This window comes from Heliangelus exortis, chromosome 5 (genome assembly GCF_036169615.1).
Source record: "Heliangelus exortis chromosome 5, bHelExo1.hap1, whole genome shotgun sequence".
Taxonomy (NCBI): domain Eukaryota; kingdom Metazoa; phylum Chordata; class Aves; order Apodiformes; family Trochilidae; genus Heliangelus; species Heliangelus exortis.
In genome coordinates this window covers 17,226,545-17,250,429 of record NC_092426.1, presented here as the reverse complement: position 1 = coordinate 17,250,429, position 23,885 = coordinate 17,226,545, and the positions used below count along the sequence as shown (strand labels likewise).

Sequence of the window (23,885 nt, the reverse complement as noted above, 5' to 3'; positions counted from 1 at the left end):
GCCAAACTGCTACAATTAAGGGGGAAAAAAGAGAAACTAACATTTCATTGAAGCACCAACTGATTTGCATCCTCATCCATTGTCACTTTAATATAAGCAAAAATGATCGGGCAGCTGCTGTTAATTCTTAAATTGATTTCTGAATCCATCACAAACAGTCAGTTGACAGATGGTAAGTTATAGAGACAGAACAAAATATGATCCTTTTATAACTATATTCACTTGCTTCACACACAGCAGCTCGGCTGCTATGGAAATGCAGGTAGCTATGACAACAGTAAACAACCCCAGAACGACCACTGAATAAGCTGAAAAGAACATCTGCCCCAGCAAAGAGTCCCAGCTGCCCTGAGGCACAACTTGCTAATCGTGCAGCGATGCCGTGTGACAGAGAAAGCCGCCTATGCCATGTCCAAATAAATGAAGTGTGCAATTGAAGCAGACATGAAAACGCACACCCTGGCCGACTGCTGCCTCTGTGCTGCTAAACTGAATGACTAATGAGTATGTGTTTGTTGTTTGTGGGGTTTTTTGTGGGTTTTTTTCAGCTTGTTAGTATTTATACTAAATTACATTAAAAAAAAATTCCATTTACTGCTAATAGCTTCACGGCACTTTATTTTGGCTATTATGTCAGAAAAATACTTTTCACTGTTAAAAATATAGGTATAATGTACCTTTAGATACTTTGAATTTATTTCCAGTAATGCGATGTGGTATAAAGTCATGCAATTTATTAACGGTACAAATGGCACATAGAGGATTTAAGTATCTGCTTAAGCAAAATAGAAATTCACTTGATTGATTAAGGAAACAAAAAGGGATTTTTCATTTATTTGTTTAAGTATATACTATTTTTACAAGGATAGCTGAAAGCACTTCTAATGGCTACTTTAATTGCTGGAACAGTAAACAGAGCAACAGTGTAGTAGGTGTAAAACTAAGGATGAAGCAGCAGCAGGTTAAACTGGTATCACAGGTGGAACACACTACAAACCAGATGCCTGTCTCCTGGACAGGCAGCCTACCCTCTTCTAAAAGTCACAATCAGACTCCTCAGAAAAGCAGCTTTACCAACTTACACTCATCTTCAAGTCAAGTCTGAATGAAGATGCAGCAAAAGCAGTATCTATGGTGAAAGTGTCCCAAACATGCGCTGTGTGGCAGGACTGGGCCCACACAGCACACAGCCCACACAGCAGGAGTGTCTCTTTAGTCAAACTGAAGAATGATAATCTATCTAACATTGAAAAGCAAGACAAAAATCAAAGAAACCTGAGAAATAATGACAAAATAGAATTCTTCCACATCTTTCCTATGTTAAAATCAGAAGACTGTTAGAAGCTGAATTTCCTGTATGATGATTCATACTGCCAAGTTCAGCATTTCGTTACTGGCTATTCCTAGATTTTATTTTCTCATTTTACTTCATATAAGGTCCTGCCACTGGATAACACTATAGCATAAAGTCAATTTTGATGCTGAAAGAACAACAGAACACAACCAGAAAAAAACCACATTTCCTGCTGACTTCAAGTTTTACTTGTGTAACAAACTCTGCTGAGATAAAGCCAATGCAACCAGTTTATCCTGAAAGGTGCATTCTCAGGCTTCTCACCACCATATCTCTGTAGTAACTTCACAACATTTACACGAGCTGTTTACAAGACATGAAGGCATCCACAGCAGCTGTTCTCCACCATACAACCATGATTCAAGACCATCCACACCAGCTATGGTGTGTATAGCTCTGTTTCTATCAGTATATTCTTGAAGGGGCCACGGTTATTCCATAATGCCTTGGCAGAGGGGCAAGAGGGCTGGGAGACACACAGCAAGGGTGGTCTCAATAAGATACAGGACAAGGTGCTTTGGCTTGTCTTTCTGCAGAGGAAAAGGAAAACGAGGAGCTGGCTGCACAAAGAAGACACGTGCAGAGGGCCAGCAGAGACCACACGAATTGGTGCAGAAGCAATGTCCAAGGGCAAACTGAAAGGCCAGATCATCCTTGTGCAGCATTCATGCCTACAATTTGGAGGTGTTTTCCTGAGGGTGTCAAGTAGGAGAGCCAAGAAATAGTCATGAGGAGCAGCCCTAAAGACAGACAAAAGAAGGGCACCTTTCCTTGGATTGGCATTTCCTGCTTAGATACGTGGTTTCCACCAGTGTCCTCACGCTTATGGCCCTTTCCTCACAGATGGAATCTTAGTGAAGTCTCTTCCATGCAGATCCTCTCATTTCTACCAGGTAAGGGCTGACCTTGCATGTCAGCCCAACCACATTGGTAACTGGATCCCCTCCCTTCTATCTGCCTGTGTTTGTGAAGCTGTGGATTCCACAGCTGAGATCTCTGCCCTACCTGAACTCTGCAAACAACATCAAAGCTCCTGAAGTTATTAACAGTGGGTGGTTAGTGAAAAATGATTGCAAGAACATCTTTCCCTAGGAAACCAGGTTAAAAATAACTGCATACGAAGTTCTGGAATTCAGAAGATTAAGTATTTAAATGAATGCATTCTGGTTTCTTTTTGCTAATTAAAGTGCTGAATTGACTGCATAGACAAATTGTGTTCATTTTTTCAAGTAGGAAGTAGAAGATGTCCAACTTTCCCAGTGAAAGAGGAAAGTAAGGAGCAATAAAGAAGAGGAAAGATTGTGGGTATGGTATGAAAAAGAAAGAGTACATCAGAGTCTCAAACAGGCAACATTGGAGGGTGACAGAAAGTTGTGACAAAAACTGCCAGCAGCCACAGCTCTCCCTAATAGATGACTGCTGCCTGTCCACACAGTCCTTCATGCAACAATCTGAAGTTTCAGTGCTCGGTACCACACTCACCAAGTGCCCTTCATAGGGGTATCAGAAAGGACCTAGAAGAAACCTCAAGAACTTAAATTCTTAAGATATGGAAGCATCCATCCCAAGGCAGTTCAAAGCCAACAAGGGGCTGGAACTCCAACACAGCTGCAGCACCTCCCTTGCAGCGGGAGACTACTGGTACTTTTGCCAGCACAAAACAAAAAACTTCTTTTGATGAAGATGATACCAACAAAGAATAAACCACAAACCCCCTGGCAGGTCTGCTCGCTGCATTTTAGATTCAATCCTCTATTCAACAAAGTGTTCAGAAGTTAAGACAGAATCTGTAAAGACCATCTAGTTGTTTCACTGAAGAACAAAATGTTATTGTTTAAGCCCAGCTAAGATCAACCAGGACTCCACTTGCTCACTCCTGCCTTAATTTATCACTCTGGAATTATTATCCAGTGCACATTGTCAAGATGTCCTGAAAGCCATATTTCACTCTGCATGTTAACTGTATGGATCTGAATCTGTCCTGCACAGGCATGTGAAGTGGCAAAATAAGAGTAATGAAATATTTTGGCATGAGATGACATACAAACATTCAGTAACATCATGGATAACCATCAGGTAGCAGACAGTTTATTCTATAATTGACAAAAAATAATTGAAACCAAACAGGTATTGTCAAAGCCAGATATAATAGGCTTCTTTTTATTATGTTTGTGATCTCTGATCTGAGCTCATGTCATAGAGAGTGGAAGTGGTTTATAATATTTCATATTATTTTGTTATTTTTATTTCAAACGTTGATCTGAGTTCACTGAATGCACTGAATGCTTCAAATCTATCCCCTTCCAACTAAATCACACTAAAAATAAGGATGACACAGTCCCTCTTTAATTTGCTGGAAGGTATTTATTTTTAAGCCATACTATAAGATCTTAAAGAAAATAGCAGTTGAAGCAGTTCAAAGCAACCATGGCCTGAATTTTCCAGCACAGATGCTTAGAGAGAGGCACTTAAGATGTGTATTTAGGTACTACTAAAATGTTACTGCCAACTGACGTAAAAAATGTAGTTAGTAAATAAACTGCACCATCTGTATACTATAACCATTGCCATGTTATCTCATCAGAAAGGAATTTATTAGATCTTATTTTAATTTAAAGTTACTACATCTAAAATAGAACTATTTTTGTAAAGAATTTTACTTCACCATTCAGTATGCTGGTTTTCAGCCACTTCTGCTTCTGCCTCAACATTATCCAACTGCTTTTTCCTATGCTCTGCCCCAGCTGGAATGTCTAAAACCTGTCTACAACTTTTATCAGAAGATAAAAGTTCTCTTATTCCTTTTCTACAAGACCAGTCATTTTACTTCCTGTCTCAGTTCCTACAACAGCCCATTCCTACACATTTTTTTTTGTGATTTGATTCTTTAATATTTTCAGTTTTCAGTTGGAGGAAAATGTTGCAAAAGCAATCATCACTGTCTTCTGTCTTTTACCTGTGGACTTATTAAACTGTGGCTTGCCTCTGTTTAACTTGTCTGTTAATAGATACTCCTTATCCCTTCTCACATCATGATGGTTAACCTTGGTATGAGTCAAGTTAGGCTGGAGACATAAAGAATAATAGAATGAAGGTTTTTTTCCCGGTTTTCTATTTTTTTTCTAATGGCTGAATGAGAACAAAGCTATTAAAATAAAACTTGAATGTGCAAGACAGAAAGAAATACCTGAAGAGAACTGTAAGTACTGTAACTCAGTCAAACTCCTTGGTGTAGGATGCCACAGAGACCACTTCTGAAATATTTAAATAGTGTTGAGAAGTGCACTTAAAGTAAGCAGAATACTTGTGGAAGCATACAGTACACCAATAAGGATTCAGCACCAAGATCTTGGGAAGAAACAAGACATCATATTCATACCTCACCAACAGCGCATGAAAGACCAAGAATGATAATTCTGGAAGCTACATAATAGAGGACAGGAGGAAGCAATTTCACTAGCAATGGAAAACTGGTCTGGCAGTCACAGTGGTTCTCTCACTCCTTTGAAAGGATCTAGTACGAGACATAAAAGAAGAAAGGTATGGGTCTAAATGAACCAGTAACTTTTTCCAGCTTGATTTCCAGCACTGCCAAGTAAGCTATGGCACAAATTATTCTGAGTGGTCTAATTTTAAAAAACACAGAACATCTATAGCAGAAACCTTCTTCCTGCTCCTCTCTTTTGTTAAATTTGCATTGTCATGGAGCTACACACACAATTTCCATTCTCTAATAATACCGTTTTATCAACTAAGAAACTTCATTGAATATAAGGCATTTGAATATAAACAGTTACAACACATATTCTTGTTAAAAATATTAACTTTAACAAAAATAATGGTAGAAGAGTTACAGAACATCTTACACATGCCCAAACTCAAAATAGTTTATCTACCATTTGGAAAACTGTTTGAAACCAAAACATATCATCTATGTCATCTCGGTTATAAAGATTAAGATCAATTAAATGCTAAATGAAAGAGTCAAACAGGGATACATATTTTACCAGTGAAAGAGAAATACTTTTAAGAGATACCTGACTAGACAGAGATGAGATCTTATCTCATCTTATACATAAAAGTGGCATGCAAATGTTTGCTTTGGTTTTGTTCCTTTATTTTAAAAATCCATTCTCATGTTGGTGTACATTACTGGTAAGCTTAATTTTCAGTGCTGAAAGATGTGAAAATAAAATATATATATCACAAAGACAACAGTAAGGTCTTTTTTGACTCCACCCCACCTGTGCAGCTTGTAGTACTGAACAGAAAATATCAGCAGGAGAAAGCACTAGCCAGGGAGTCTAGCACAGAAGACAAACAATTTGCTGTTCCATCATGTACTTACCTAATTTGTTATCAGGAATTTCAATCATCCTCTTAACTGACTGCTGCAGATTCAGCTTCGACAGTGGAAGATGTGAATATGAGGGCTGTAACTCCTTTCACTCTTACAGGTTTGGGTTTTTTGACTGAAGGATACACACGCACACAAACACACATGCTCATTATCCCAGTTATGCAGATGTGTGTTCTCTTTAACTAAGACATCAAGATCACCATTGCTCAAGCTCAAGCCTTCATAATGTACCTGCTTGCTGCTAACAGTAGATATTTCATCCAGCAAAGTGAAAGGTTGGCTGGCAGGAGAAAGCCCTTTACAAACTGGCCATTTAAGACCAAATGAGCCACACATTATTGTCCCATACAAGTGTTGTACACACTTATTTCTTTCTCATGCTGTTTCAAAATACATTTTCATCCACCAGACCTTGAGAACCAAGCACATCTTTCAGTCCAGCAAGCACAGGAGATGCCAGATGGAATGAACTAATGAATCTTGCACAGCCTAAACAAATTCTTGGGGAAAGGCTTACAGACCCCCTTCTCTCAGCCACTGGTTCTGCCGGAAAATACAGCCTTTGGGAACTTTCACTGCACGATGAGTCTTCAGGAGGGCTTTATCCAAGCATCCCAACTACTGGAACCACCATGGCACCAAGCTCAAAGCATAAACACACCAGGGGAAGGCTAGGGGAGGTGAACATAAATTCCCCGCCAGCTTCAGGATCCAGGGAGCAAAGGGGAAAATGTCGGATAAATACGGAAACAACACTGAAAAAGGTACTTCAGGGATCTGAAGTAAAAAATACTACTTATGATGAGAAAAGGGGTCAGTCATACGACATCAGCAGTGAAAAGACTGCACGTAATTGGGAGCCAAATAAAATCTACAACAAAAAGCAAGAACATAAAAGGTGAACAAATAACCCAACAGCTCAGATAGCTGTGTGCTAATAACACAGGCAGACTGACATAATAAAAAGAGGAACTTGAGGCACTAGTGTTATTACAGGAAAATTCACAAACAGGATGGGACAGCAATTACTATTGAAACAGATGCCAAAAGGTCTGTGCTTTTCAAGGGAAAGGCATACAAGTCTTATATGGTAGGACACTGCCATGCAACAATGAAACAGCAAAATTTGGAAACAGAAGAAAACAAAATATATTAGGAAATGCTGTGGAAAGATGGGCAAAGAACGCTTCTAAGAGCGAGATACTAGCTCTGCTCTTAACTTACTGGCCCAGATACAGATCTGGATAGAGCTCTGCATCATTAAAAAAATGCAAAAATTGGCAAAACGTGAGACTAACTTTATAGTACAGATTGGAGAACAAATGCTATTAACCATGGTATGGCCAGTTATTCCTGGATGTGACAGCTGACAAGTTTCTTTATCCATGTTGCTGAATAAACAAGAATAGATTATTTTCTGCTCTTTATCTTAAGTAATGAGGATGACTTTGGAACAGGGGACCACAAAGTGATTCAGTTTAGATTAAGCAGGAGGATAACAGCAAGTCTTATTTTGTTTAAGATCCGTGATTTCCAAAGAGCAAGTTCCAATGACCTGAATGGTTCCTCTGGAACCTCTGGGAAACAGGCTCTAGACCTCAGTCTGGGGGAAGATGCAGTTTCTGCAAGTCACTGCATGAAGAGCTCACTCCAGTATGTATCCTGAGAAAAGCAGGAAAGTTTTGTCCTTTGAAAAAAAACAAAAACCAAAACCAAGCCAAAAAACCCAACAAAAGCAGCAAACACCCCCCATGACCCCCTGCTTTAGAAGAGAAAACAGGGATCTTGGCTTGGCCAGTCAAGCAAAACAGAGGCAAAAAGGAAGTAAGAATCTATCAATGCAATGAGGTGACCATGGGGTGGACAGTGGCAGCAAGCAAGGAAAAGCTACTAAGTTTAAAGACAGGTTCAGTAAAGCCAACAGTGGCTGAAGACAGACTGGTAACCAGAACATTTCTAGACAGCAGAGCAGTGGTATTTTGGAAAACTCTTCTAACAGGAGCTGGAACAAAATAAAAAGATTGAACAGGAATTCACAGAAGTTGCAGTGTTGCTTCTCACAGTATGACCCAAGGGACACTCCATAAGCTGCCTTCCAAACTGTGCTTCTCTAGGGCATGTAAGGCCTCCTCTGCAACTCTGTGACAGAGAGGGAAAGAACACAAAAACATAGTAATGAAGAAACTACACCAGTGGAAGCCTCTTTGCACAGAGACTCCTCTACATAAACCTGCAGAAGCCCCAGGATGATGTCTGACATCCCAAGACTAGACCTTGCACCCCTTCATCACAAAGCTGAACTACAGAAAGCTTACAGGCAGCACTATGGAGTCACAGGATCCATGCCTATCAGCTTTCTGTGTGTGATATACCCTGAGCTTGACTATGCAGACTAAAGCACTCTCCACAGGCAGTCATGTTCAACATGGCTGGAACAAACCAGTTGCTCTTCTGCCTCTCAGAAGAAAACCAATGGAGGAGGTAAGACAGCCCCAGCAACACTGCCATCATCTGACAGAACTAATGCCACTCTTCCTGCAATGCTCCTAGGCTTCTTTAATTTTCAGATTTCAAGGAAATGACACAAGAAGTAGGACCTAGTGTTTCGGCCCTTTTGACTTTTTTTTCTTTTTTTTTGCTGGAGAGCATCCCGACCGGGCTGAGGGATAAGATGCAGCCAACAGTAAGGCAATGAAGGAACTGAAATGTCATTTTTTAAGAATTACTGCAGAGACATACAAAAACAAAGATAGCCTTTAAAGGTCTTGACATTCCCACTGCAGATGTCTACAAGATAACCAAAGGAGTAGCAGAATTACTTTCTAAATACAACAATCAATATTCTGAGACTATATTGGCCTTTTTAAGTGAAAGAACCCGCTGAAAGCAACACAGTGAACATAAGCTGCCTGAACACTGAAGACACTTTGAGAGTGAAATTAGTCCGACTAAGGTTAGGTTTTTAGCTTAGCTTAATCAGCATACATAGTAATAGGATTTAGTTTAAAAAAACACAGTTCATTTAGACTATACATCACATCCTAGTTATTAGGGGTTGTTTCCTACTTCACTACTTCATAGAAAAGATTTTGTAGATGATTTGCTGCAAATCAAAGAAAAACTATCAGAGGTGCTGTCAATTACATTTCTCTTGAATTCAGCTATATATGCACTTCAAATCTTCCAGTAAATACTTTGCTAATGCAAAGATTTAGTGCTATCTGTGCTATGTAGTAGCAAACATGTAAGTTAATATTGGCTTTGCATTAATTTTTTTCTTAAACATTTCAAAAACAGAGAACACAGGAAATGCCATGAGCTGAAATGTAGTGAGAGAGTACTTCACGCAGGTCTCTAGAGGGTAAGCACTAAAGGGAGACTTTGCAGCTCAGACGCACTGACAGGCCCCTTGGATGCACTTCTAATGCTTCTAATGCACCAAACTGCTATCACGTGTCTCCTTTCTATCCAAAAGAGTTGAAAAAAACTTCTATTTACAAAGAAGGGGAGACATGGCATTCCCTCTCTGCCAACCTCTGATCTGGTATCAATGATTCTGTTCAAACTTGGATTGTCAGCTGCCACTAGCTTGACAGACGAGATTACTGGAGGAAGGAATGGGCAGAATACCAGCAGCATTACTTTACAAACTCTTTCAGATCCTCAGCTGAAAGGTGTAAAGCAATTTACTTCACAAAACAAGCGGGTAAGATAAAGTCCTCTCATCCCATTCTCTTTATGTGATGCAGGGACACAGACTGACCACGTGCACAAGCTGTGCCTAAAAGAAGATGCTGGACAATCAAAAAAAAAAAAAAAAAAAAAAAAAAAAAGGAACCTTTATCCAGATAGTAGCGAGAGCTGTGGCTGTAATCCAGGAAAGCACTTAAAAGTGTATACAAGCCAGAGAATGAGTAGTCCCTGTGGAAGAGGATCAGAGTACAAGCATCCTACAGGACTCAGCCCCAGACTAAAACAGCTGGGCAGCTTAACTATAGCTCAGGGTGGTTTTGTAAAAACATTAGTGCTCTCATTAGCAAGAATCCCAAGTGTGTTTTGTGCCATTCTCATGGGCACACAAGAAGGCAGGGGAGGAAATCACCTAATCACCTTTTAAATGGTGCTAGATCTTGTTTCCCCTGCAGGTCCCCATCCCAGACAGCCCTGTCCCAGCTGGGAGGAACAGCCACTCCAGCTGAGTAGCTGACACGACAAAAGCTGCCTTGCTTTTAGTAGGTTTGAAGTCTTCTTGTTCATTTTGTTTGCAACTAAACAGAATAAATGTCCCACATTTCTTTTTGTACTCCAAAATTTCAGCAAACTCTAGTATTGATTTGTAACACGAGTTTCTGTAATCCTTGTCAGTGCAGCACATCACTCTCTGGCCTTTTAGAGAGTTCTGCTTCATGTACATTCAGGAAACGGTTCATACTGATGCTGCCAGCTCAAATGCAATTTACTAGCATGATCTATGCATCAGACCTGTGTGTCTGTGACAGTAAAGCACAAGATGTCTGGGGAAGCAAATCTTAATAATGTTTGGTAATCAGATAGATTACAACAAAACAAAACGGAGAGAACACATTCGTCTCTCCCACCCCACCCCCATCCCCATCTCTACTTCTCTGCGCACTGATATTTAATGGGGAGTCAGAGGAATTAATGGGGGGGAGTCAGAGGAACAGTCCCACCGCCGGACAGACCTCCTGACCCATCTCATCACCCTTCCACCGCCAGAAGATGAAGAGTTTCTAAGCACCACAGTGTCTGTTGATTTCTTTCCCTGCTCTGAACATCCTTGCTTCTCTTCTGCCTGTCTCCAGCAGGGGGTAGAAAAATCTCGAAGTTCGAGGGTGGCAGACCTCCAGAAAAGCAAATGCAGAAAGAAAAACGCTCCTATTTATTTTTTATTTTAATACAATTATTTATAGGCAAACAGCTGTCTTGCACTCAGTCAGGAATAGAAATGAAAACCTTATTGGGATCCTTACCCCTCTCCTACCACATACCTGATGCCCCAGTTTAGAAACATTTATTCATAAATCTGGTGCAACATTTCATCTGGTACAACAAACGTGCTAATGGCATGTATTATAGTCTTTGTAGAGACTCTGTTATAAAAGCCACAAATATTCTTCCACTGAAACACACTGATGGAAGTATTTTTATTTTATGCAAAATTGTTAAGAGAAAATCCAGTGAATTTACAGAGCTGGTAGTTACAGGATTCCTTAGTACTGAAAACAAAGTTCTAGGCTGAACAATGGTAGTACAGTTTAGAAAACAGCGCAAAGACTTAAAAGGGCTGGAGGTAAGTTGTGTCACTCCTTTTAGAGGATAGGAAGAGTGGTAATTATGGCTGATTAAAAAAACAATGTTGTTAAACTTGATGCTGGCCAGGAAGGGCCTGCACCTCATAAGCCCCAAACTTGACTCTACAAAAGCACCAAGTTACATCTTCATCCCTTATCTTTTTTAACGGAGATGAAGGTAAGCAGCTCCCTTCCTGCTAGTTTAAAAGCAAAGTATCTGAAAAAATGTTTGAGGTTGGTTTTCATGTCATTATTAGATATTTTAACAGAATTGTAAGGATGTATTTACACTGTTACAAAGAGCTTACTTCCAAAGCTAAGTTTTAGATGTGGGAAGACTTCCTTTCTTACTCTCTTGTCAGCCAGCAACATCAAATCTGCTCTGGCCCTCAATCACGATAATGCAGCACAGCTTGCTTCAGCTTTTTACTGATAGGACTGCTCTCAGATTGCCAGAAAGGATGCTGATGAGTAGTATTAACTATGATGTCTGTCATTTTGTATCTCTGGGTAATCCTACAGCTTTATCATTATGATAGCAGAATGCCTCTCAAGAATTTAAACACAGACTTTCCCTCTTTTCTTTCCAAACTTTTGGATTACGTAGTTTGACTGAGGGTATATGTGTACATCAAAGAAAAAGAGGCACATGTATACAAGGTACTGGAGAAGAAGTGTAAAAGGTAGAAAAATGAATTTTGCAGCAAAGCCTGTGATACCATTCTGGCTGAGCATGTCTCCTTCATGATCACAACCTTCCAAGGTTCTCAAAACTAAGGCTCTCTGTCAATGTAATTACCGAAGGAGGTCACAGCTTTTTAGGGGGAAAATTGGAGGAAATATAGTGAAAAGCTTTGACTATTTGGACAATGATGTTGGGTTTCCAGGCTAGAAACTAAGCAAATACATTTACAAAAGCCTCTGTAAAACATAGCAGAAAATTCTATTTTAAATCAGTTGAATGTCAGAGCTACAAATCCATTTCTACTGGAAAGTCACATAAAGGTATATCACTCAAACCAACAGAGGGTCATAGTCCACTGTTACAGAAGGATGGAGCAGTTACTTCTTGCTGTCCTAGCAAAATGGTCATCCAACAGCTCTGAAAAACTGAAAGGCACCCAGAGTAGAGGCAGAAGCAACAGTCTGCCACAGAAAAGACATTTCCTAGTGCTGTCCCATCCTCTTCACCACCACACTCCTGTTGTTTGCTCACAGATGTCTGCATTTGCTCCAACAGACCAAATCCCAACTGCCTCACACACTGACTCATGTCATCATCTCCATGAGATGAAATGAGGATGCACAAATTTAATACACCATCACAGTTTCACCAGATGACCAAATCAAGAGGAAGCTTCTCACTGACCCTGCACAGATGTTTAGTCTTTTCCAAATTTACTCATTTGCCAATTTTGTTACAACACAACCCTCACCTCCCTTTTAGAATGCAGCTAGAGAAGAGCAGCTTGACTACGATCACATCTGAATTTCAAAAGCTGGCAAAACAGTTTTCCTTTCAGATATCCTATGTGTACCCACAGCTACTATCACCACTAGTGACTTCCCTCTCTTCCCTCCAATAGGCTTTTTTTCATAGGGATAACTGCATGGTGCCCATACCGTTGTACCAGAGCTCCTCATCACCAGACAGACACCCCTCACACCCTGCTCAAGGACAGAACCCCAACAACCCTTTGCCGAAGACAAAGGGGCAAGGCTGGATAGGGCTGGGGTCCAGAGTTTTCAAGAGATCAGAAACACAACCCCTCTGGGGCAGACAGCCATAGCTGAGGACTGAAATACAATGCGTTAATAAGTAGGTCAGCTTGTTCCCATAAAAGCAACGGGTTTAACGCTGACCGTGCCTGCCAGCAAGAATAAAAAGCCACTGCAGTTTCTCCTGTTTTCCAGATCCACCCCCTTTGAAGCCCTGACTCTCCTCCTCTGCTGTTGCCCTCCCAGTGGCAGGGCAGGGCTCATGGGTTGCCCACAGCCCCACTGGACCTTGGCCCGCAGCAACTCCACCTCCACAGGGCTGTATTTGGGAGCCACCAGTGAAACCTTGCACCCAGAAAGCAAATTCCAAGAAAACAAACACTATCACTAGGCAATGGAAATGCAGTTGGTAGCAACAAACAAACCGTCTGCAACAAGGATCTAGGGCTCTGTTCTTTCCAACAGGTTAAACAGGTTTTGAATATTAAGTCACCCTGAGCTTTATTAAAGCCTAAAAGGGAAACACAGTAAAGATCTTGTCACCTGGGGTTTTACCACCATTCCTGCTTTAGTGGAGTTTCTGCCCTCTGTTTCTCTCCCTTCAATAAGTAACTAATTTGACCCTTTTTTAATTAGTCAAGAAAATATGCACGTCCTGTCCAGCTACAACATTTGTCTTCAACCAGCTGCCTGGGCCTGAAGCGGGGCTGCACACAGGCACTGTGGGGAGGGGAGGTGATGGGGCAGAGCACTCTGTTTGTGGGGGAGTGGGAGCACTTTTCAGTTTTCCCTGGGTTTCTAGTCCCAGCAGGATGCTGGACGGAGATGTGGTGCGAGGGAGTGCTTGGCCCTTCATAGAGCAGCAGCCCAGCTGGGCTGCCCACCTGCCAGGCCCACTGCAGTCCTATGGGATCCCACAATAAAACCTGGACCTGAACCTTACGTGCATGGCTTCTTCACCTCATCACAGCCCATGCAGAAGGATCTCCTGAGCAGAAGGATCACTGCTTACAAGGAGCTCTAGCTTATTTTAATGAAGGCTCTGATACACTCTTGTAATTTTCTTTAAATATAACAGCAGGCAATGGTGTTTACTAAATATACTGCAAAAGGCAAGAAAGTTCATTCAAACGTTTCGTCTCCTCTCAATGAAACAGTTCACTATAATGCCTCTGCAAGTGGATCTCTATGAATCAGCCCAACACAGCATTGCGTGGACTGCAAGATCACAACACAATGCCCAAATACCATCTGCTCCTCCCACGAGCTGGTCTTGAGAGCCCTCAGCTTTTGTAAACAACTGCTGGTCCATTTTATTTTGAGATGCTGCACAATGTAGCAGAACACACTTACAAGTTGACTATAATCAGAAGCTCTATAGTCTGCTAAACTTGTTTTAAATAATGCATAAATAGCAAAAAAGACGCACTGTACTCTTCATCAATTTTCATGTGAATTCAGTTCGCTGTTACATTTTCTGTTAATAGCAGCATGGCTTAAAACCACAGAATAAATGGTATTATTTTCCATTCCATTTTAGCTCTAGTCCAGAAACATTCACTACATTTAATTACTGTTTTGGTAGAGTCTCCCACCTACGCAGACAGGCTGCACTTGCATGAATCAACTGGTATCTTTAAATTCAGAGCACAGAAGAGGTTAAAAAAAATGAGGGCACTTATGTCAGCCCCTCCTTCCTCTCTGCTGCATTTCATCACACTGAAAGGGTTTAAAAGTAAAAAATTCCTTCCACATCATATAATCCTGGCATCTGCTGTGCAGCAAATCAAGCTCACTCATTTTGCTATGTTATTCCCAAAAGTAACTGTACAGATTCGGGTCTAGAACTCCATTTTCCACTCCCTGAAGTTTCCAAATACCTGCTTTTCCTATTTAAGCGTATCAGAAAAAGCAGTAAACACAGCTAGTAAATACAAAGCAGTCTCGTCTAAGTGCAATTCCGACTGCATGACTTAAGAAATATAATTTCCTAAGGCTCTTTACTACCTTGCTTTATGATACAGTATCAATCTATGAACCTCCTTCTGCTGCTCCTTTCTTCAGCGACCCACATCTCACCCGTGACATTATGTAGTTCAAATACGAAGCCATTACCAAGATTAAGCCACAGAAGGAATCCAGTCTAGAGAGTGAGTAGGTCGCTGTGGTCATGTTTATTATTTAATAACAGTGGGAATAATTCATATCACAGCAACAATTCTCTACCACTCCATTTATCAATTTCAAAGTAAAGTACCTCAGATCTCCAGGCAGTGATGGGAAACCAAAGCCTCGGTCCATCTGGACTCTCTCTGTTAAGCCCTGGGCCTGTATTCAAGGCTGGACTCCAGAATAAGATGTATGGGAATGATCCTTCTTCACCTATACCTATGTCCACCAAACCTATGCCAGCAAAACCTTGGGAAGAGCACAACCTGAAATTCACATCCTAGTCCCATGCAGACACTGTGATTTCAGGTAATGTGTTTCATCCTCCCTTCTAAATGGATGAATTAGAGTTTTTCTCTTTTGCATGGGCTGCACTCTACAAGCTTTTTGAAGCAAAGACTGTCTCTTACTACATGTTAACAAAAATTGCTGCAGTTGTCCTAAAGCCTGCAGCCTCTCAGATTTTTTTAACGTCAGTGAATAAGAAACCTTATATTCTTACTAACACCCTTCTCAGATACATCCTCTTTGCAAAACAGGGCAGTGTCTCAGTCATGAAGCTAACACAACCATTAATTTTCTTCTTTAACATACTTTCTTTCACAACCTCACTATTTGTTATTCTGATTTTCAATACATATCGAAGTTGCAACGGAACAGGCACAGGAAGAGAAAGGATGAGATGACAGTAAAACTTAAAACTTTATCTCAAGAATCCCTGCATTCCTACAGATCTCACAGATGAGTGATTTTACTTCCAGCTTGCTTTTTCTTATGTGCCTTTATCCTGCAGCCTCAATAAATGATAAACTACTAACTGGGTTTCCAAATCCTTATAACAGGGCCAAGTTTTTTGCCTTTTTGTTTGCCTAATCTTTTCACATCTATTTGCCTTGCTGCCAGGACAACTAAACAGCAGCTAAGTGATTTGGGTTCATTCAATGGATTGCAAATTGGGAGCCTGCCTATTTTGTTTGCTTTAGGGCAAAAGGAGGAAGCAAACAGCAGCTTTGTAACTGAAGTTGCTGATATCTTCTCTCAATTATGACTGTGAAAAGATATAGAAATGCAAAATACTCTTTACAAACAGAGTCACTTCATGCTGATCCAACTTGTTTCAACTCATTTTAATTTGATTCTGCCTCTAGAAGTGGTATAACTTTGATAGCTACTATGTGTTTTTACATTTAGACAGATGGTTTTCAACTCAGCAGGACAGACTAATATTAAGAAGTTCCATTTAGTTTTGAGTATCTGCTTAAAAGGGGGGTGAGGGCTCACAACCAGAAAGCCCTGAGGTTATAACAAGCTCTCTGAGTCCCCATTGACATCTTCCCATTTGTATTACCTGACCAACTCCCAGTGTTGACATTGTTTAATACTTTAAAGCTACTTCAAAAAGTTTAAAAACCCAAAAACCCACCAGAGCATTTTTAATAGTTGCTGCCAAGGATGTACTGCTGCATAATAAATTTGCAGAGTAGCTGCAGCAGGCAATCAGGTCTGGAATGTCACAGTTCAGCTGCAGTTTGAAGCCAGTATCACTTTGAAGTACAACTTCACTGCTCCATGACTCTACGGCAGTAATTTGAAGACTTCTTACCCAACATAAAGAAAAAAGAAAAAACAACAAAGAAACAAACATAAAACCAAATGAAAACCAACACACTGGAATCAACCTGTTCTGTAGTAAAATAAATGCATTTTTGAAACTTTCAAAATTCATTCAGCTTCTTCCCAGCCTGGCCCTGGCAACTAAACAAGTACAACACCCACCATGTCAATTGGCCAGAAAAATATTGCAGCTAGGAATCCCCTTTCTTTGAAAGTCCACCCAATAGCACAAATGAGATTCAGCATTTCTTTTGTGGGTTTTAAAAAACAAACAATTCCTGCATCTTCACTGAAATGGAACTCTCTCTCTTAAAAAAATTCTGCAAGGAACAGAGACCAAGAGCAAGGGACACTGAAGAGCTAACTCACTTAGCTTTGCCAGCAGAGTAGGGACACCTCTTTCAGCTATTCCATAAGCAGCATAAGCATCAGAAGAGAACTTGTGAATTCAGCACCATCACACTAAGATGAACTCCATAGCCACTAACACACACCTAATCAGAAAGTCTCTAATGGTGCCTTAGATAGTCTGATCCTTTAATAACAGGTGCTTGATTACAGTCATAGACCTGGGATTATCTCTGGAAGGAAGAATGGAGGAATGGAAGATGCAGAGAGGAGGAACAACAAATTTCTTACCTGGTAACACCACTTGAAGATGTATAAGGACCCAAAAGATACTGCCTCAGAGGCAGCTGGGCAACTGGTCAGGCAAAACAAAAAATGTACAACAGATACAAGATTCACAGACCTGGAGGAGGACAGAAATTTGCTCTTCTGTAAGTTGAATGTAGAAAGTCAACCAAAAAGACATGAACAGACCTTCACAAAGTTGACCCATCTCCAGTTTCTGGTGTTGGTTACAGCCCTGCAGAGACACCCCCCCCCTACACTTCCCACACAAAGTTTCTCGCATTACTCAAACACTACAAATGATTAAAAATTACACGAAATTTTACAAAATTACATGGTATGCTTCTGCTTCTGTTGCCAGCCCCGAAGTGCTTAGCACACTGTTATGCTATCAAGTTTTGTACTCTGTGCCAGTCACTCCCCAAGGTGTTTATGTGAAGCACTCAGGCAAAATGAACAGAACATCTGTATTCTATTTGCTAATGAGCAATCATCATTTCTACAATTCTTCAGCCAGGGATTTTCCTGTTTTGAATACTAATGAAATTTTTTAAAAATTAAATGAAAAAAATGAAAATGTTCTGCTTGTTAGTACTACAGTCACTAAAATACTTTTGCACTATTTACAACACAACCAGACTTCTCTTTACATTGCTTTGCAGTATTTTTACAAGATTAGATCTTTCAGACATAAAAACCTTGACGATATATACTTGATGTATTTTCAGAATTTGTATACTTTCCCATGCAGCTCTTGCTTTAATTACATTTAACACACACAGAGGCAAGGATTTAAAATAAACTACTACAAGAGCTTTTAAAACACACCTTACCAAAGATTCCCTTTGTTACTTGCTTTTTAGATTGTAGCAGCACCCACAGCAGACTAGATGAGGTAAAAAATCCCCAAGAGCTATAAATATTCACTCCATGGTCTACATAATTAATTATGTGAAATCCTTAGCTGTGTGGAGAGGGTGATGGAGTAGAACACCTTTGAAACTTGGGACATGTCTTGTCTGGAGCAGAAAGAATTAGCAGTTTCCCTTCTAACCAGTGTATATTTGCATCACATGAGGATCAGAGTTCTTCTTGGATGGTAAGGCCACATTGTTGAAACAGCCACATGCAAAGGAGCATTCCCAGCTGCCTCCCCTCACTGCAGCATTGGGCATTTGGGATGTGACCCTCTCAACATCCTGCTTATCAGAAACCTCAGCAGCAGTGAGATCAGGATGGGATATTGAAGTTGACAAACTCAATTAAAGTGGCTTATGTAAGAATTATCTTTATACTTGCTCATGGCGTACTGAAATGTGACTTACAAAGCAAGAGGAAGACAACTAAACACAGGATCTGACCCACCTAAGAAGTCCAACGTGGTACTCATGCTCTCGCGTGGGAGCACGTGAGTGGAAAGCATCTCTGCTAGGCAGGAGGGACACAGTACACCAGAAACGTCTGTTTTCCACATAACAACAGAGACATCTTTCAATATTCCATGATGCCGTTTCAGTCTAAAAATAAACCCTCTCATCCTATGATCCACACTCACATCAGGTAGAGTCAGGACATTTCAATCACGGGGGAGGTTCTCAAAGGCAGCTCTGTTCCCCAACAGGATGAGATGTCTCTGCTGCTGTAGCCATTTCCCAGTGAAGACACCTCAATGCATTTTTTTCTGTCCTCAGCTGGGAAGACTTTCTATTGCCATGGCAACTGGCATCAGTCCACAGGTATATAGCCCCAGCAGGACATGACTTAAAAGCCACCTTCCTTAAAGACAAAACAAAACAACACAGAAGAGAGCAAGAGACCCCACTCTCATGGACACCAGATGAAATAATCTCATCACAAATTTTTCCCTTGCCCTGCATGCTCGGCTGCAGACTGTGCTTTAAATCACTCCAAGGGAGGAGTTTTATTTTGACTGAAATACCCAGCTGGCCTCATTTTGGTCCGTTAGACAGGAGGTAGACTTTTCTTTTTTCCTACAGCATTTACCTCTCTCCTTTTAAGCAGATGCCACTCAATTTCGAATTACAGGTTTCTCCTCCTCACAGAGCTTCCAGCTGGCAGCAAAGCCAAACCCAGCCCAAGCAGAAAAGCTGTTTGCTCTAGAACACAGAATGCCCCCAAAGTTCCCCACATCCCAGCTGAGTGTGAAGCAGACCAAGGCTAGATGATATGCAGAAGCAAGTAATTGTTTTGTGTGCCATGATAAGGCAACTGACATCTTTCTGCCTTCAGAGTGCAGGCTGCTCTATAAGCCAAGGAAAAATGTACTTCAATTTGGTTAAAGCTTTCTGCATCTGAATAAGGATGTAACACAAACCTATTTTAATACATAAATGACCACAAATCGTAACTCTTTTGCTTTCCCAGAACTAATTATAAACATGTCACCAAAGTGTCATATATCTCTTCCTTTCTACCTAGACAACATGTTTTTCAGTTCCACGGTCTTAACGCATTATATACTGAAAACTACCCTCCATGCAACACTTTAAGGAAAAAAAAAACCAACCCTAGTCCTTCAAGTAATGTCTGTACTTTTATAAACTTACCCAGAAATAACACCAAGCTATAAAAGTTATTATTTAACAACATATCTAATGGGGAACTGTAAGACACACACCTTATATAAATATTGATAAAAACCTTTCTTCTTAGTGTGTTAGTTGTAGCCTGCATCCACACCAACAGCAAATACAAAGGAACACCATGTACTTGCACTGAAAGAGCCAGCATGCCTTTACTGTGAAGGTAAAGCATGAAACCATGTTTACATGCAAAGGAAGCTTAAAACCTGACCCACTCTAGCTAAACAAAAAGTTACAGTTCACTTGAAGGTACAGAATTTATGACCTCAAAGCGGCACAATTATCTATAAAGGGACCAAAGATTCTATTAAAGGGAAATACAACAGTAAGCACCCAAAAGAACCTGGAAAAATCTCAAACTATTGAAGGAAACTGTAAAACTGACCATGTATAAATGCCTGCAACAAAGTAAGTAGCGGGAAAACACCAGTCTCAAAGACAGTCTGAAAACAGTTCGTGGAAATACAGAATGCCCTTCATTTGCACATCAGGATTCCCCTTCTCACTATGAATAAAATGGATACCTAGAGGCAAAATTAGTTGCAATGCCTCTGTAATTTTGCCAGAATATGCTAGCAAAGAAATAAGCCAATTCTGTTTCAAAATGCCTTAGAATCACAAATACTGATATTTTCTGAACTTCAAGAACAGAAAAAAACCCAACAAAAAACCTCCAAAACAAAATCAAAACCCTAGCTTTGCAAGTTGAATGGCTCACACTTATTAAAAAGGAATGAATTAGAACTAAACAAAAAAGCCCAAACATGAAAAAGGATAGACAGGCTTTTGCTTCCTCCTCTCAAATCTCCACACATCCTCTCCCCTCCTCTGTACAATGCCAGGCTCTACTGGGACACGGAAAGGAGATTCACTAGAAATAGAACAGGCTGCAGTACTGAACTAACATCACAAAACCACTGCTTATAACTAAATTTGAAATTAATAACTTTCATGAAAATTGGAAAATACAGGAACTCCAAGAAAATATAGTAGAATTCAATAGAACACAAATAATTCTGATAAATTTTCAGTTTCTGTTATAAGTTAAAGAACAAGATCTAAAGCATGTTCTCACAGTAAGACCACTAGTAAGGAAGATTGGTGTTTTGAGCATAAAATTGATAGTATATTCAAATTTTAAGCACAGGAATTGTCACCTACCTTCAAAGTACTTGTGACCATCAGAAGTCAAAGGAGTTGAATTTCACTTTCTTCTTACACATTACTGAAGTAATGGCCACTCTCATAATTACTAAACTGGTTAAAGCAGTTCAGTATTCTAATTAGGAGAGAAAATTCATACCCTGGTCCCAAAAGGAGAGATACACAAAGAGCATCAAGCAGCAGAACTGCAGGAAACATCCGATAACCAAATGTGCACACAACGTAAAATTGAGACATTTGTTTATTGACAGTTCCAAAGTAGGCTGCACATTTTATTTACTGTTATCTCATTTTTATTACACAGATCATTTAGAAGAGGGCAACAGGGATATAAGTTAAACAAGCATGAAGCACGTCTGTCTGCATATGTTTATGCTAACAACCACGGGGAACTTCAGCTCTTTACCTTCTGCCTCCTCCCTGCACGGGGCTATGACAGCGGAACAACTGGGAGCGCATGCCAAGCACGCAGCTCAGAGTCTTTCCTACCTACATCTTCAGGCAGCTGCTGAACCAGGCCAGCTGCTGGCAGCCAGAGCCATCCCCTCTTTGGCAGCAGCACTGACTACTCCTAAGCAGAATCTGCAGCTCTCTGGCTCCTTACCTCCCAAGCCCTCTGAAGTGAGGGTTGAGCTCTTCTCAGCCAAACCTTCTGCCAGCAGAAGTCATGTACTATGTGTTCTGTGGTCACACTTTTCAGGTTGGGATAATGCACTGGGAGGACATTGACTGCTATGGATATAAAGGCTTGAAATAATAAGTCCCCCATACATCCAGCCCTCCCACATGGTCTGGATCCCTTTCAATCAATCTGTTGTGTTTAAAGTTCACGATAGGGAAAGGACAATCAACCCGATTTTAAACGACCAAGGCTGTGATAGAGGCATACTGACAAAATCAGAATGCCAAGTGCATGTGAGTGCTGTGCAGGCAATGGAGGATGTCTCTTACCCCTTCCTGTAAGATACTACATTTGACAGCACAAACCCAAAGTAAGACAGCCACAGACACCCTCATCCTTCAAACCCAGCCTTCTTCCAAGGAGCTCTGCACCAGGTGAGCCTTGTCCTCTCGGTGCACTGTTCCAGAGAGCTTCTCATTGAAACACTCCTCGCTCCACAATTAGCACCCATCAGGCTTATGGCTCCTGCCCAGTTCCAGCCCTCCAGTACTGAGCCCAGGACAACAATTTTATAACACACTGGAGTATCCTGTGCAGCTGTGTCAAAATGGCCTAACACTGATCGCCTGTGACAGGAGGCATTTGTACTAAGAGACTTCTGAAAGCAGTACAGTATTTCTTTGTGTGAAGTAGCTGAGAAATAATACTCTCGCCCCCCTCCCCCCAACCTTCTTTTCCTTTGTGCACTGCCAAGCAAAACGGGCCCAAAAACATGCTCTCTTTATTCTTTAACTGATGGAAATCACATTAGAGAGAAGCTCAGCACAAAGGAAGTTTTGGCAAGGAATGTGCCTTTTATGTTACATTCCATAAAACACTAAAAGATCTATTGACTGATATTTACAAAAAGATGTTCTTCATACATCTGTACATAGTGGCTGCTGCAATGCTGACTTGATCTGCACTTCAAACTTGCAGTATATACCAAAACATCTTAAAACATTGGATATAAGTAATTTTTTAAGAAAAAAAGACTTTAAAAACCCCAAAACAACAAAACAACCCCCAAACCCTATTGCTTTATGCCTGTATTCTAAACTAAGTATAGCCGACAAATGCCAACTTAGAATATTATTTCTGAGTATTACTGAAAATAGAAGGGATATTTGCATAGGCAGCTGGTTACAAATGTATATGGATTGTTTGTTCCTAGATAAAAACCACTGACTAACAGTACAGGCAATCCTCATAACCTCCTTTTCTAAGCCTTAAAAGTTGGATTTATTCCTCTGGCTCATTTGGTGCTTTGCCACTGGCAGCACTGATTTTCTGACCTCCTCAGTGACTGCTGGAATTTGAAATTCAGAAACCCTTTGGATTTCAAACTTATGCTCCATTTTCAGCAATAGCAACAGTAGTCTGGAGTAGCTTTTGTTGTGTGACAGCAAAGAGCCAACGCCAGACAAACACAGGCAAGGAGTGCAGCCCTCACCTACTGCTGCGTGCCCCTTTGGAGCAGGATTCTGTCCCCCCACCAGCCAGGGACATGGCCATGTTGCCTTGGGATGAAGCCAAGGGGGATGGAGTGCAGCAGGGCTGGGGCAGGATCCTGGTGTGCACAGTTGTGCACTCCCAAGGAGTCGTAGTGCAGCGGGTTCTCTGCAGGTACCCAGGCCTGGTGAGGGAGCTGCTCCAGTGTAATGGAGTCACCCTGTGCCAATTAGCATTTGGTGATGCCTCTAAAGATATACTCCAGCTGGTAAATTCAGCTGTGACAGCCAAAAATGCTCTTTGGTGGCACATGATATTCTTGCAAGGAGAATCTCCCACACCACCAAAACCTCTCCAACACAAAATTCACCCAAGCCTGATGCTCAGAAGGTTCAGCTACAGCTATGCATTTGATGTAGAACAACTCATCAAGGAAGATAAAATGCTTTATTTCTAAATAAGTACTTTTAAATAGAGTAATTGCAGCGACAATGCTTAAAAAAGTTACTGATATTGCAAAATACTGCAATTATTAAATAATTTCATTTGTATTCATGTGTATTAAATAATTTAATTTGCAAGAGTTAGAAGCTTAAAGATTTGGAATGTGTTTCATGAAATGAGTTTTCAAAACAGTACAGAAACTTAATTTTCTTTATTTTTTTTGGCAAGTCAAATCAGTACCATTACCAACTCTTCTAACTTGGGTAAATCAGTCTCTTCCCTGAGTACAAGAGAGGATTAAAACTGGCCCAGCATTTGGGAAGAGTTTTAGGTTACAGACAAAATAAACATTTTAAAACACATAAAATGAACTGAAGCAATGACTCATCATTGCATCTCC

General features: G+C 40.6%; 1 protein-coding gene across 12 annotated transcripts in view; it reads right to left on the bottom strand.

The window, feature by feature from the left end:
* FOXN3 (forkhead box N3) overlaps positions 1 to 23,885 on the bottom strand; it is a 201,461-nt gene that overhangs the window by 28,781 nt on the left and 148,795 nt on the right. The gene's annotated exons all lie outside the window — the stretch shown is intronic.